Below are 17209 nucleotides of genomic sequence, written 5' to 3' on the forward strand. Positions count from 1 at the left end.
GTAAATCCCTGTGACCCTTGATCATGAAGGCTGGGGCCAGCTAGTTGTGGGGAGTGCTGCCTAAATCAGTGGGACCTCGCCAGTCCTTCCGTCAAGAGATACCTAGGGCCTTATTTATGAAAGCCTTGCGCCGCCGGTGCGTCACTTTTTCCCATTTTAAAAGTGGCGCACCGGCGGCGCAAGGCCTTCATAAATAAGGCCCCTAGTCCTGTGGGACAGACCGTGAGGTGAGGGCAGGCCGCTACCAGGAACACGCTGGTCCAGTCTCTAGGAATGCAGTTAGTTTTTAGGCAGGCATGCAGGGCTGATGTACCACACTATCAGCTCCGCTCAGGACCGCAATACTCCAGGCTGGGTTTTACAGTGGGCTGCCAGCATGGATTACAGGCTTCTGAACGCAAGGATGCGCTCCAGCCTTTTGGGCTGGGGCAGGCAGTCATCGTTCATTGCACTGGCGTCCCCCAGCCTGCACACTCGAGGTGAAGGCTCTTATTGGGGAAGTCTCGTAGGGTGGTGCTGAACCTCACCTGGCTGTTTGACTGATGGAGTCCCGCTCTGAGGGGTGTCTCGCAGTGTGGCATTCTGTTGAAAACAGAGGAGAGGGCTGACTGTCAGGTCCTGGCAGTGTTTTGAAGGATTACAGGTGATAAGCCAGAGATCCTTGAAGTCCTGATGTGGAAAGTAATCTCACACAGAACGGCCCACTAGGCAGAGTCTCAGTTATGAGCCAAGCACAGCACACTTTTGGTTGTGGAGAAGCTTTTTCTGAAGTAGAGTAAAGAGAGTGAGTTATGATGTCTTTGATGTCCATGATATCTAGGGGAGAACAGGGGGCATGCCAGCTAGCCCTTAGAGTCAGTCTGTGATGAATCCTTAGATCCTCTTTGTAGGACAGCTCAGCAAAGCAGGGCAGCAGTTCATGTGAACAGTTAGGCACAGCAAAGTGACAATCCTTCAAGCACAGCAGCCTTTACTCCAGCGTGATTCTTTCTGGTCCAGTGATGTACTACTCTGATAGGGCCCGAGCCCTCATACTTATATCCCAAAATGCCTTTGATGTAGGGGGTGACTAAAGAAAAAGCCATCAGAAGTGCACAAGGATTGCTTTCAGCCCAGTCCTGGCTCCAGACTACCAGTAGGGGGTAAGTCAGCCCTTTGTGTGAGAGCAGGACACATCCTATTCAGATGTAAGTGTGAACCATCTCTGCCCCTCTCAGCCCAAGCAGGCTATCAGTATGTAGATGAACGCAGATGTATCCAGGGCCAGATTGAGAGCTTTAGAGGCTCCAAGCACTTACAATTGTGGTAGCCCCATATATATGTGATTTAATCAAAACTTACAGTAAGTTGGAAAATAATGTGTATTTTTGTATACTTCCACTTTATTTATAGGTTCAGCTGCACAATTTGCAGTATTCCATAATATAGCCCATGGTAAATCCAGCAATGGAAAATGCCTGTGGTACCCCCTTCCCTTGATGCCCTAAGCATGTGCTTATTTTGCATGGCCAGACGTGGATTGGAGACAGGCTGCAGGCAAACAGAGCTAGGTGAGGAGCAGACAAATGTCCCCTTTCTAAAAGTGGCATTTCTAAAATAATAGTGCTAAATCCAAATTTACCAGTAAAGAGGATTTACCATCACTATTCCAATCATCCTTAACATGACTAAGTGACTCTGTTTTGATAAGGAATTACCACTTAAAAGTATATAAGGGAATTCACAATGCTGACTTTTGGAAGGAGTAGGCCTCACAGCAATGAAAAATGAATGTAGCTATTTGTGACTGCCGTGACATATAAAACTTAAAAGTATATGTCCTGACTTTTAGTTACATAGCACCCTGCCTTTAGGGTTACTTAAGGCCTACCTTAAGGGTGACCTATGTGTAGTAAAAAGGAAGTTTAGGGCTTTGCAAGTGACTTTAAATGCCAAGTCGAAGTGGCAGTAAACTGCACACACAGGCCTTGCAATGGCAGGCCTGAGACAGATTTGAAAGGCTACTTGGGTGGGTGGTACAACCAGTGCTGCAGACTACTAGTAGCACTTAGAGTACAAGCCCTGGGTATATGGGATGAAACTTTATAAGCGACTCATAGTAAACTAAATATGCCAATCAGGTATATACCAATGTCACCATGTTTTAGGGGAGAAGCACATGCACCTTAGCACTGGTTATCAGTGGAAAGTGTTCAGAGTCCTAAGGACAACAAAAAGATACAGCGAAAAGTGGAAGGCAAAAAGTTGAGGGAAAACCACACAAAGGATGACAGGTTCAACAATTCTGAATTTCCCAGTATATTTCTTGACTTCACCTAAGAGATGTGAACTGTTTTCTCAAATGTAGGTTGATTGCGCCCAGCGTTATATTCTTTATTTTCCCCATATTATTTCACTTCTTTGAATTTATTACCCAAAGACGTAAGGACACTATTTATCTTTATCTTTGCAAAGTGATTTAAGAGTTACTGTAGATTCTAATGCTAGGCCTGTTTACATTTACTATGCAGTAAACCTGTCTTTAAAGTAGGTGGTAATTCAGCCAAGGATGGTCCATTCTATTTAATTACAATATTCTGTTTCTTACTTCCCCCTCCCACAGAGTTAGATTTTTCTTTTGCAAAATGGTCCAAAATAGTTTCAACAGTACTGGTTAGCTCAGGAGATTTTAACTTCTTTTGTTACTAATGTCGACATTTAGAGTTTGGAGGTTAGGTAATCCATGACAAACATGGTGGAGGTCCCATTCATCATATTACAAGGGTATCATAGTCTATTGCACTTGTAATACGGCAGACAGGATGTTCACCATGTTTTAATGGAGTGCCCGGTCCGCTGAGCTCAAAATAGGCTCAATTTCTATTATTTTTAGGAACAGATATTCTCCTCTCTAAACTAATCTGGGGTATCTGATGATTCTTGGGCTGAGCAGCACCCAGTTTTTAGTCATATGCAAATCAGTCTGACCCTTTGCCTCATGGGAACAGTCCAGCCCGAACTGCCAAGCCATGCCTTCCCTGGACCGGAAACAAGCTTCCTAGGACTGGTTTCTGGCATTACAGCCCTCTTCAGCCAGGTTTGCTTGAATCCAGTGGCAAACTGAGCAAGGGACTCACGCTCCGTCCATCATCCCCTTTTGTATCGCTTTGTTCGCCCTAAGTTGGCAGGGTATGCTCAGACGTGAGTCACTTGCTCACTTTGCCACTGGATTCAAGAAAGCCTGGCTGATGAGGATTGTGAATCCGAAACCGGTCCCAGGATGCTTGTTTTCCATCCAGGGAAGGCATGGCTTGGCAGTTCGGGCTGAACTGTTCCCATGAGGGACAGGGTCAGACTGATTTGCATATGGCCATGTCTGAACTGGGGTGGCAGAGTGAGCTAAAGAATGGTGATGGATTAAACCCAGATCATTTGATAGGGGGTGAGTGTTTGATTTGCTCAAATGCTCCGTCCATCATCCCCTTTTGTAACAGTACCCTGTTTAGCCTATGAAAATGTTTGTAGAGAGTAGAGAACGCAACATTTTAGCTTAAGAAAGGAAGTAGCGTACTATAAGGATTCCTGTGGGAAAATGCTCCTCAGCTCATTCACAGGATTCATGACCTGCCCTGCGTTCATGGTATGCTGCATGCCGTGCTAATTCCTGATACTCTGGCTGGCAGATCCTACTGCCCCTAAGAGACTTTCATCGACTGATGGTGCTACCCCTGCTATACTCTAACGCCCGTGGAGTTAGCCTTTTCAAACTAATTGCACGCTAAGCATTAGTATTTCGTCTTGTAAGTAAGCTGTTGTTTCATTGATGTTTTTCTCTCACTCACTCCTCAATACCTGATATTCTGAAATTTTTTAATAATTTGTGATGATTATTGTGAATCTATTCTGTATTTTATTAACTGAATGATGACATTCTAGTTGTATTGTATTTGTGATTGACCATTCATATTGTGAAATAACAAAATTAACTAATATAAAAGAATAGTGTTTATCTTCATTACTGTGCTACTGATTTATTTGGATTTGTTTATAATGACCGATGATTTGTGTATTTCTTCATTATAGGTGCTCGTGGAGAAATAGCATTCCATCGGAGGACCTTTGATATTGCTAACTGTGTGACAGTGACTTATGGGCCCGTCATTAGAGTGACATATCTGAATATGGTACATTTGTTGATGTGAATAAAAAGCTAACAAAAATTCCCTAATGCTTCCGCTGTAACAGTTTTTGGTAGTTGCATTGGATGGTTACTTTAGACTAAAATACTAGATAATAAAGAGACAGAGTTTAGAGACAGGACAGATTTATGATATATGTGAGTTTGTACCTTTATGTTATGTTGAGGTTTGTTGAATCTCAATGGAATTGGCGGGTCCGTCGTTGGCCTGAGATCCTGGGATAAGCCTAAGGGCTGCCTTAGTGTGGCATACACTAAGCTTTATGTGCGTTGTCTACTGTTGATGCGGTACTAGGCGGTCGTCGAACTGAAAGTTATTGCACAGGGAACTCTGTTGAATGAAGTAGTGGAGGTTTATTTGGGTCACTTCAGAAGCACAACAAGAATTTTCCACTTGTATGAGAGCATAATTGCACTAGTTGAGATTGTGTTGGAATGTAGAATTTCTTAGAGTACATGAAAATATTTCCTTTAGTGGAGCAGACAAGCTCTGTTTATGTAGTTCGGAATTGTTTGTTAAAGACTTCAAAAAAGACATTGACACTGATTTTGTAGCCGGAGGGTCAGTAGAAGTAGTGATCCTGACGTAACAAAAAGCTGCACTGGTATTGGACAGTGGTGAGTATACATCACCAAAAGTGCTGCCCTGCTATAATGTAGTTGGTGTCAGTCGAGCTGAGATTGGACAGCGTAAATTAACTTTGATTGGAAGCAGAGAAACATAACACGGAAGGGAGTTTGTAGATAAATCTACTAATACGAACATTTCAGGGCTAAAAAGAAAATCATGAAGTTAATTAAATTGTTGAAAACATTGTTTAGCAAAGATGAGCCAATATTGATTAGATAACGAGTGTCTATAGCTCCCGAAGGTATGCCTGCATCATTTGTGGCAATTGAAAGGGGACACCATACTTGTACATGGTTGGAAAACTGAATGAAATATTCAAAACAGGATGGTAATTTGGCATTTCCAGAAAATGGTACCTTTAATACTTTAGAGACTTTGAGATTTAAAATGAATAGTTTGAGACCAAACCCAAGATCGATGCAGTATGATGCTTTGGAAGACTGGGAATACAAAGCATACAAGAGAGAAAGAGACAGACAACTGAATAGATTAAAAAAACAGTGAGTAGGTATCCTGAAGCAAAATGGGATGCTGGCAAGAAAATGTGGAGAAGAGATGTGGTTGAAGGTACTAAAATGTTTCCAGTTAGAGACGTTGAAACGAGTGAAGGGGGCAAATCCAAAGAGAAAAAGAATAATACAGAACCACAAGAGAAGAATACAGACTTAGTAGATATAGATGAGATTGACAAGGATTTTCTGAATAAATTATTGATGAACAGACCTCCACCATACCAAGAACAACAGATAAATACAATAGGAGTGCAAGCGCTTCAAGCATTTCACCAAGTTCTCCTTTAATTCAGCTTGATGAACAAATAAACAGGTCACCTGAAGTTGTGAGTCAGATTCAAAACGTAAATAGAGAAGAAGTAGTAAGTATTATACCTAAAACTAATCCAGATGTTTTGTCAGTTCCAGTGACAATTGGCCATATAGTTCCAATGTATAGTGAGCAAGAACTTATTCGAGTACATGCTTTAACAGTTCCAGGCAAGAGTAATGAATATTATCACATAGACAACAGAAACATAGTAAGAACAAATTAAAATAAAGGTACTAATGTAAATGTAGCTGCGGAACAAGTGGAGCAATTGATTGATGTTTCAGAAAAGAATGAAACACCAAAATGAGTTATACACCTTGATGCAGAAAGAAAGGAGAATGAATACTCAGGCACCTAATAGGGCAAGAAATGATACAAGCGAAAATTTACAAAGATCATTAGGTCCATCACCAGAAGAATTAGGTGATTGGATTAGAGAAATAGCTCCTGGTTGTAGCGGTCAAAATAATAACGCATACATAGATGTGAATAAATTGAAAGGAGATTTAGAGGAGATGATTGCAGGTACAATTAGTCCAGAAAGATTGAGCAAATATCAAGAAGATGAGTTGTTATTCTTGTGTAAAAATATTATGAGAAAAGCTTGCATGAGACTTTTGCTGAAGTTGCACAGATGTAAGGAGTTGACATTGAAAAGTCTAAAGCTTTACAAAAGAAATATAGGTTGGATTTTACAATAATTACAAGCGGGAGAGGCAAGATGGCGTCCGCAAGTTCGGATGTGTGAGCTGGCCGCTCCAGGGAGCTTACGTTTGCAAGCTTTGGAGATGTAGTTGTGGTGAAATGAACGCACAAACAAAGCTACTCACTATGGTGTCCCCCTTTTCACGATTGCTGGATACTGCGGTATGCTGAGCGTCTTAGCGGCGGTGATCTCAGTAAGACTCCTGTGCTGTTGCTCCAGTTACTGAAAGGGTGAAGATGCCTTCAAGGGAGTTTATTTAAATGTGTTTGATAACTTAAAATAATTTATAAAGGATGAATTAATAATCCTAATTGAAAATCAATCAAAACCCAAATATACTGTTTAAACAATACATAACATATAAACAACAACACAAGGTGTATTAGAAAAATATAGTTTTTATCAAAAAGAATAATCACTTCATATACAGATAAGTGAGAAAAACAATGGTTAGGACTGTGGGTACACACATAAATAAATTAATACGTGACTCAACAGAACCTAAAAAACACCTATCCCAAATAGTACTGAATAAAACAAGACAGGGATAAGGTGAAATGTTGATGTTTCGGTTTCCTATGAGTTAATTGTGGAAACCATCCTCAGGACTGAAGCACAGTGCACAGTGCAAACACGCATAGCGTAGTGCAGCGGTAATTTTTTGCTTGGTGACGGTCCTCAACGCCAAGTTGGCGACCGCGAGCAAGCAAAATGACATCTTGGCAAGACTTTTTCCTCATTCGCGAACAGCAACATCAAGTTTCCGATCACGAGCATGGAAAATAAACCTCCTGGTGAGATTCTCAATGCAGGGAGGTCAGACTTCTCATTGCGAGTGGTCGCATATGCTCGCGACCGCTCGCGATGAGAAACTACCAGTCCGTGTTGAGAAAGCTGCCGCTCGAGTAAAAATCTACTCGAGCGGCAGCAAAAGACAGCTCGCACTGTGCAAAATGCCATTTTCAATGATTGCACAGTGCGGACAAGCATCGAGCACTGTGCAATCATTGCGAATAGGGTACTATGCAGTTCGCGTACTGCTACGCGTAGCTTTGCATAGCGCTACTTCGTGAACTACGCACAGGGTTATTCAGTACGACATATAGCTAAAACCTGTTCTGACTTTACATCAAGATTAAACGAAGCAGAGGCTCGTATCTCAAGTCCGGAAGATGAACTTGTTGCGCAGAAGGCTCTGACTGAATCTCTGCGATCTATGAAAGAGGACACACAGTTAAACTGGCTGATTTAGAGACTCGCTCTCGCAGGAAAAATCTCAGAGTCTTACAGATTACGGAAGGCCAGGAAGGGCAAGACCCCCACAAGTTTATTGCTGAATAGAGAAATAGAAAGAGCACATTATTTCCCGTTTGTTCTTCGACCCAGATCTCATCAAAAATCTGATAGACCTAGACAATTTTTGATCTCTTTTAATAGCTTTTGGCTAGAGAAGATGTTTATCAATTGGCTCGCCCAGATAAAAAGAGGGCAGGGAAAGAGTTTGGTTTTTTGTGAGGCCTGACTTCTGCCATCTTACTGTCGAGAATCGCTGGCAGCTACAACAGCTTATTCTGCTATTTCAATCTAAAGGGGCGCAAGTATTCTTATTAAATCCAGCAAAATTTAAAGCTATTTATAAGGATCATACTCGATTTTCCAATACAGAGGTATCAGCGAAAGAGTTCTTAAATTCTCTGTAATCTGTAGCTTTTTTCTAGGGGGGGTTTCTCTCCTGGTTTTGTTAGTTGCACATCTTTGGGTAGGTATAATGTCAACTTCTTATTTTCATGGACTGGAACTGGACTATTCCTTTCTCTAAGTTTTGCTATATCGCTGTTTTTTTTTCATCCCATGTGGACGTTTTGGTGTATTGGTGTAAAAAGGAATTTGAGTGCAGATGCATTGTATGCAACTTAGATCATGTTTTTATTGCTGTTTTTTATTCTTAACCACATGGGTTTGGAGGTTTTTTTCAGGTGTAAGCACCAGGTGATCTGGAGCTTGTCATCACAAGAACCGTGGGTCCTAAAGCCTTGTTGAAGGGGGGGTAGGTGTCGTTGGGTGGGTTGGGTAGGTTGGTTGGGGTTTTGGGTAGGTAGGGGTGCTGAGTGGGGATTTGGGGTATCTCTCAGAAGTATGAGCAAGGGCTTGCTCCCTCTTTTTCTTTTTTAATGGCTAGAACGGGAATTAGAATCTGCTCTTTAAATGTATGTGGTCTTAACAGCTATAAAAAGAGACAAAGAGTTGCTGCTGAACTCTGTGTGATTCAACCTGATCTATTATGTATTCAAGAAACATATATTGTCCCTGGGGGGAAAGTAAAATTTTGCTAGATTTGGGGTTTGTGCTTTTGGCCGCTTCACAACATGCCTCAATGACGAGGGGGTAGCCATACTTGCTAAGCCAGTTATTTGGGCCTCGGGTCGAATGTTAGTGGATACATTGGGACGGTGAGCAATTGTAGAAAGCAGCATAGGGAGAGCAAAATATACATTATGTACTGTCTATGGCTCCAACCTTGATGAAGTTATAGTTTTGGAACAATTGAATTCAGAACTTGCACTTTGGCCGACTCCTCTGGTTTTATGTGGGGATTTTAATATAAGCTTGATGAATAAATAATTACAGGTTGGTGTACAAGGTACAAGGGGAGGAAACCCAGGGTGTTTAAGACACTGTACTATATATTAAGAGATCATGGTTTAGTAGATGCTTGGTATTCTCTCCGAACGCCCGCAGCTGGGTTTACATTTTACTCTCATCCCCACCAGAAGTTAGTTTGTCTCTTTTACTTTTTCATTTCTTCCGCATTACTGACTGGTGCAGAGATGCATATATTTCCCAGAGTTACCTCTGATCACGCACCGATAGTCTTGGAAATCCCCCCTTTTTTTTTTTGTTAGAATCCCCAAAATTTTCTCATTTGATAGGAAGCTTTTGCTTGACAGCATTTTAGAGAGCACATGCAGATATGTATTAAAGACTTTTTAAATAATAATAGGCACTCTGTATCAGTCACAGTTCTTTTGGATACTTTTAAAGCTTGCTTTAGAGGGGAATTCCTGAGCTTTGCGTTGTATTATCAAAAGAAAGCAGAATTAGAATTACCGGAATTATATACTAAATTGAAAATGGTGGAAGAAATACTCGCTCAAGCGATATCGCTTCACGATGATATTGCTGATCTACAAACTAATGCAGCTAGATGTCGGGCTAATATTAATCTTTTATGGAATAAGGAAAATGCTCAGAAAAATGTAATCTATAAAAAGGAATGTCATGAGTATGGTGAGGCAGTAGGTCGATGCAGTTTTCAGTTTTTAACGTCTTTATTTCGATTTTTCATCATAAAAGACACACAAATACACAAAAATTACATTAAATACAATCGGTGTGACAAAGTCATAGAGTCATAAATATTTAAATAAACATACTAAACAAATCAAAAGAAACAAGACAAGAATAGTTAAGGCAAGGCAAATATAGTTAAAAATCTCAATTAAACATGCATGTAAAGACGTCAAGAGAAATTATAAAAACATTTGAGCATATATAAAAAATGGCAGATCATCAATACTAATAAAGTCATAGGCCAGAAAATCAGTGGGATAACATAATATACAAGTTATTTAGGTCATGATACTATGAACTGACTGACTTAATCCTTATCAATCAAGCCCACCCAAGGAATTTGGCCAATCCAATGGTTAGCCATTCAGAAGTGTTAGTTCTCAAGATGTACAGTGCTTCACTACTCACTCGGGTGTTTAGTCTAGTACATATAGGTTTCAGCCACTTATAACGTGGTTCACAATAAGCAGTACAGACAAATAAAAAGTGACCTAGTGTTTCTTCACAAACGGTACAACAGGGGCAGAAGCTTGACTCCGTCCTCTGCCAGCCGCTAGTAAAAGCCCTCAGAGGCAGTGTACCTACACGGAACTGATGGTATAGTTTCCTATCTAATGTTTTAAGGATAACATCCCAGTATACTTCTTTGTTAGGAACTGCTTTGTGGAGCAAAAACTGGCCTGTCAAGTTCGATTTCTCTGAAAATGCCACATGTTCCGATTTTACCATGGACCAAAAAAGAAGTTTAAATTCATTCTTGGTAGGAAAGGTTTGAGAACCCGGCTCTGACCAAAGCAAGGGAAGACCCATTTCGGTAAGAGTATTCTTAATTAGCTTTAGCCATGGTATATCACCTGCCCCTTGTTGCATTCTCACATCCTGTAGTTCACGGGCAAACATGGCCAGTGCCGGGGTGGACCATATGCGTCTCCATAACGCCACCATCCTATAGAGGGCCTGATGTTTAATGGTATACATGCCCATATCCATCAAAAGTGGAAGGACTGGTGTTGAGGGGGGGAGACTAACTAAGTTTCGAAGGAATTTATTCTGTATCCTATCCAGGACAGCCAAGTCCACACATCCCCAAATATCGGCCCCGTATAATATGGCTGAGCTGATTTTAGCACTATAAATTTTAAGTGCGGGCAGTACTCTTTTAGTCAGGGAACACCGCTGCTCTTTTACTAGACAACCGGTCAGGCGAGCAAATTTCAGACTGAGTGCCGCAACTTGCTCTTTCTATCGTAACCTATAATCCAAAGTAACACCAAGATAAGTCATTACATCAACCTGCTCCAGTCTAGACCCATTCATTAAAACATGGCCCCTCAGTGGCTTTTTCTTAGTCAGGACCATGAACTTGGTTTTATTAATATTGATCTCAAGATCGTTCATATTGCAAAAGTCCATAAATTTATTTATTGCTGTCTGTAAACCCTTCTGTGTTTTGGCCAATATGAGAGTATCATCTGCAAAAATTAAAAGAGGGAATTTGGTCCCACCCAGTGAAGGAGCATCAGTGGGGGTATCTGAGAGGAACTTAACCACCTGATTAATGAAGAGTACAAATAGGGTGGGGGCCAGGACACAACCCTGCCTCACACCGCGGGTCACGGGGAAGGATTCAGTAACCTGGCCCTGACGACCCCATCTGACTCTTGCAAAGTTTCCCTCATGCATCCTAATGGTAAGTTCTAATAGTGCAATAGGGACCCCCATCCTTCTCAATGCTGCCCACATCTTCCCTCTAGGGACCAAATCAAACGCTGATTTGAGGTCCACAAATGCAGCGAAGATCTTCCCGTCTCTCAGTAACACAGTTTTCCAATAGATCATGACAAATCTTAATATCTGATCAACTGTGCTAATGTGGGCCCTAAAACCCGCCTGCATTGGAGACAGAATATCTACTTCTGACATCCACGTATGGATTTTCCCTCACAGCATTCTGGCTATTACTTTTTGTAGGGCATCGAGGAGGCTGATGGGTCGGTAGTTTCCCGCATCAGATCTATCCCCTTTTTTGTGCACTGGCAAAATCTCAGCCCCTTTCCAGGAGTTTGGGATCCTAGTCCCTCTAGCTATAGCATTTGCTAAGATTAATATGTACGGGACCCAGTGTGTTTGATCGTATTTAAAGAGGTCCGCAGGGATGCAGTCCATGCCGGGGGCTTTGCCATTCTGCACTTGTTTAAGAGCAGAAATAGCTTCAATTTCAGTGAAAACAATGTGATCAAGTGAGGACACCTCAGACTGCACACTGGCATCTTCCCTAATAGTAGTAAGGGAGATCCGTTCCGTGTGGCTGAACTGTGCCTCATAATGCTTGACCCATTGCTCTGCAGGGACGTGGTTTACCGGAGTATGTAGTTCCCCCGACCCTCCCCATTTCACAACCTCCCAAAATTTTTGTTGGTTAGATGAGGTGCTTGCCTGGTATAAATCTAACCAACGCTGGTCATCCCATTTGATTTTTGCTTCTTTTAATGCTTTCTTATAATTCACCCTAGCTATCCTTATATCCGTACATGATTTGGATTTAATAGCACTTAACAGAGAGCTGTGGGCAATACTACAGGTCTTATCATACCATTTCAACCTAGTTTGTGCTGGGACATTATTTCTTCCTTTTACGGGTTTGATAAAAAAAGACTTAATTTTACTAAAAAGAGACTCATGAATCGTCCCGATTTGGTCAAGTGGGGTTCCAGCCTCAAGTATGGGTACCATCAGTTTTGTGGCCGCTAAGACCTCCATGGCAACCCTGTTAATAGTAACAGGGTTGTCTTGGAGCCCAGCCCATCGTACCCTTCTGCAATCATTTGTGAGACCAGCGTCTGCTGTATCAATATTTGTTGCAGGATTCATGCGGAGACCCTCATACACTAATAACTTTATTACCAGGGGGTTATGATCACTCTCAGGTCTAGTGACTACTTCCATGTCCAACAATATTTTCCAAAACTCTATCTTTAACAAAAAATAATCAATGCGGCTCGAATTTAAGGAATTATCAAATGTAACTTTTCCCATCGGGTCTGATTTGGTTCTTCCATTCGCTGCACGTAAATCCCATTCAAGACAAAGACCCAACCACTGCATAACTGCCTCCGTGACTTTTTTAATTGGAGGAATAGACAAAGGGGGAATATTCCAAATCTGGTCAATATCCCCATATCCCCCGCTATCAAGATTAGGAAACGGTTCGAAACAACAGTTGAAATCACCTGCCACCATGACACATTTGTCACTACTAATGTTATTCAGTAGGGAGTCAAGTTCAGCTACCACTCCCGCAGGCTTCCCACCTGGTAGCCCTCTTGCATATATGTTGAACAAAAAAAGGTCCTGGTTATTTTTACCGGTTAATTTCAACGCTAAAATGTCATTGCTCAGAGTAGGAAGGTCTGTGATAGTAATGGCTAAGGATTGTCTAATCCAAATAACTAGACCTCCTGAAGGGCGACCCTTCGGTCCTTTACAGGCTGGTTTATAGTAATTAAGGTAGCCAACCCGATAAATAGCATCAGTTGACCAACTTTCCTGCAGGATAATTACATCATGTAAATCCACAAAGGAGCCCCAATCGGCCTCTGACACTTTCCCCTTTAAGCCCGCTATATTCCAAGACAAGACTGCGAGTGTGTGAGTTGTTTTCTCTGCCATCTTGGCAGTTAGGTTCACAACATCCTTAGTGATCGAAGGTCTAGGGGTACTAGACGAAAATGTTTTCCTTGTTTCCACCCTCTGTGTTTTTGCACTAGACACAGGGACAGTCTCTACCCCAGGGGCACTCACATTATTTGGAGAGCAAATTACTACAGCACTAGAACGCCCAGTAATCGATTGTTCTACATCATGTCAATCCACACCTTCCAGACCGGAAAGGGGAGCAAACCGGTTCGCAAGGTGGGGATAGAACATTGGATAAAGCGGAGTGTCAAAATGGAATCTCCCTCTAGACCTGTCCCTTCTTGAGTGATGAAACGGAGTGTGGGATCTATTTGCATATAAAGCTGGGTAAAAATAATGCAATAGTAAAGTTTGTACATCCCCAACTCTACCGAATCTTGGTTCCCTGCAGATGTATTCGGCAACCCAAGGCTCTCTAAAGCTAACCACCACACAATCCCCCTCAAGATCTTTCTTACCAAAACCTATCCAATCCACCCTCCTTACATTAAGTATTTCAGGATTTAGGTTAGGAGGGAGTGGCCGGTTTTTATTGAGCCAGAATGTAACCTTATTATAAAGATCCTTGTGTGTTTCCCTCTTGCCATCTACAAGCGGAGCCACGCCAGTTAAAATAATTGTATAAGGCACTGACTCCGGTGGGAGGTTCACACACTGTTTCTTTGGGATGGGTTTGGCAATAGGCTGATGACTTATATTTTGGCCCCTAGTGGAAGTTGGGTTTTTCTGAACCTGCAGGTTTTTCACAGGCTTTGGCCTTGTAGGGTTCTCTGTGGAAGCTGCTTTCTTAGGAGCGGGTACAGTTTTTTGCGGGGCCTTGGGTATAGAGGGTCCCACTTGTGAACTATTACCCCCCGCTTTATTATTCATCATAACGGTGGGCTTCGGAATGGTCGGGACAGGAGGGGTCAGACCAGCAGTTGTTAAGCTGGCGAGGATTCTGTCAGAGGTCGCTATATTATCTTTCACTAGCAAATCTAAGGAATCCATTTTAGTGTTTAATAACCTTGTCCTTTCAAAAAGAGGTAAAAGTAGTGATTTGAATAGCAGCTCAATTTTAGCCAAAAATATCCCTTCTGTGATGCTAATCATGGTCTCACCTCTCCCTTGCTGGGAATTACATTAGTAATGGGTAGCTGTAGAGGGGATGGTGTGGCATTTCCCAACCCCTCAGTTTGTTCCTCCATGTCCGGTGAGTCTATCCTCTTGCGTTTCCCAGGGTTATGAGTGGGTGTTTGTTGTGGTTGGGAAAGGGAATCCATTAGTTCAGTACTAATATTGAGTTTTGGTGAGTCCGAAAGACCAGAATTATCCCTGGACTGATCTAAGCAAATGGTCCCGCTATTTGGTAAGTTATCATGCGCAGTATTAAAAGCACTTTCCTGGTTTGAATCCACTATCTCCACAGTATGAATCTCAGAAGCAGTTGCCAACATTACTTCTACATTACTATCCGAGTTCAACGTGGAGAGTGGGACAGGGGAGACAGCCTCATTGATTTTACCTAGTGAAGAACGCTTGCCAGTAATAATATCAAGCGAAAGGCGTTTTTCAACCAAGGCGATCTCCTTCTCTAGTATAGCAGTAGAACGTTTAAAAAATTGATCAATTGTACCAGTGAAAGTACCATTAGAGGTGGAGACCTGAACTTGCCTCTCTTTACCAGACCTTAAGGTCATTTTTGTTATTCTTTTTAAGATACAACGAGCGGGACTATAACCAACCTCAGTACTCAATCAGCAATGCCACTCAGGCCACAGTATTTTTCCTTCCAGATATGGGGACTTAAACGTCACTTTAGACACAAACAGTAACAATAATAATTATACCAGCTAATAAAGCTTATAAATAAGTAAATAGGAAGAAAGTGTTAATAATAGGGCCCAGCCCGGCCTCCTCCGGCCCCGGATGGCCACAGACGGTCCCGCCCTTGTCCCGGGCTTCTCCCGGTCGCTCCCGCTCGCTCCCGCGAAGCGTGGATACTACGCTCCTTATGACTCTACAACTATGTCTACATTGGATGATAGGCGGGGGGCGTGGCCAGCGGGGAGAGCAGCCCAGGTGTTGGTGATTGGGCGCGCAGGGGCTCCTGGACACTGGAGTCCCCTGCCTATGCTCGCAGCCCCGCTGGTTAACTCGCCTGTCCCCGCGCTCCTCCTAAGGTCCTTGGTGCTGCCTCCTGGCAAGCGACGCGCTGCGGGACCCGCGAAGCGGGTCCGGCGAGTCGTAGAGACGGTTGAAAAACAAAGGGTCAGCTACACTGCAAGTCCGCCGTGCTCCTCTGGCGTCCTGGTGCTGGCAATCCGTTTGGAAAAGGGTCCCACAGGCACAAGGTAGATTCGGCTTTTACCTCCGTTGGCGGGGGCGTGGCCAGCGGGGAGAGCAGCCCAGGTGTTGGTGATTGGGCGCGCAGGGGCTCCTGGACACTGGAGTCCCCTGCCTATGCTCGCAGCCCCGCTGGTTAACTCGCCTGTCCCCGCGCTCCTCCTAAGGTCCTTGGTGCTGCCTCCTGGCAAGCGACGCGCTGCGGGACCCGCGAAGCGGGTCCGGCGAGTCGTAGAGACGGTTGAAAAACAAAGGGTCAGCTACACTGCAAGTCCGCCGTGCTCCTCTGGCGTCCTGGTGCTGGCAATCCGTTTGGAAAAGGGTCCCAGTAGGTCGATGCTTAGCTTTAAGGTTACGCACGAAGGAGGCCTCCCATAGAATTGCTAGTCTTGAAAATGGTGTAGGAAATATGGTTCATGATTCCCAAGAGATTCTTACAATCTTTCATAAGTTCTATACAGATTTATATACGGAGCAGAAGCCGATTTCACTTGTCAACTGTGAAGGGAAAATATATGCTAAAATTCTGTCAAATCGGTTGGCAAAGGTTATCTCCCCACTGGTTTCCTTACAGCAACATGGCTTTATTCCTGGTCGAAGGACAGTATCCCATATTAACAAAGTAGTGATTTTATCTGATCTTGCCCAAGTGGAATGCAGGGATCTAGGGCTGAAATTATTTGATGCGGAAAAAGCGTTTGATCGTGTTGCTTGGGACTATTTGTGGGGTATTTTGTATTGGATGGGGTTTGGACAGGGGTTTATTCAAGCTATACAAATATTATATTGATTGTCTGTGGCTAGGATCTGCTCTATGGGGCTGGTATTGGATCATATAAAAATATCTAGAGGAACACAACAGGGGTGTCCCTGCTCACCCCTGTTGTTTGCCCTATACATAAACCCCTTTGTAAATATGCTGGAAAAAACTACCTTGATAAAACCTTTTACTGTTCATGGAATTTATTATTCAGTTTTCGCTTATGCGGATGATATAGCCATCATCACATCGGATCCGGCCACAGCTATACCGGAGGTGGAGCATTTGGCACAAGAATTTGGTGATATGTCTGGTTATAAGCTGAATATAATGAAAACGCAAATTCTGTGTACAATTAATAGCATGACTAATGATGTGAGAGTGGTAAGTGAAGCTACATATTTAGGGTTTAAAATCCGGGCTTCTATGTAAGAGTTGGACGAGGCTAACTGGGGGGCTATTATTTGCAGTGTTAAAGAATCTTTAGAAAGATGGGAGCGTCTTCACCTTTCATTGGTGGGTAGAGTCAACATCCGGAAAATGTACTCCCTAGGGTTCTTTACTTTTTTAGATCGGTTCCCTAGAAGTGTTGCACGCCCAACTACAACATGTATAGGCACTTTATGCTAAATTTCTGTGGGCTCTGAGAAAACCAAGACGTGCCTCACGATTTATGACTCTTCCAAGGGAGAGGGGTGGTTGTTCGCTCCCCGATTTTACATTTTATTATTATGCCTG

The sequence above is a fragment of the Lissotriton vulgaris genome, chromosome 2_1 (genome assembly GCF_964263255.1).
Source record: "Lissotriton vulgaris chromosome 2_1, aLisVul1.2, whole genome shotgun sequence".
Taxonomy (NCBI): Eukaryota; Metazoa; Chordata; class Amphibia; order Caudata; family Salamandridae; genus Lissotriton; species Lissotriton vulgaris.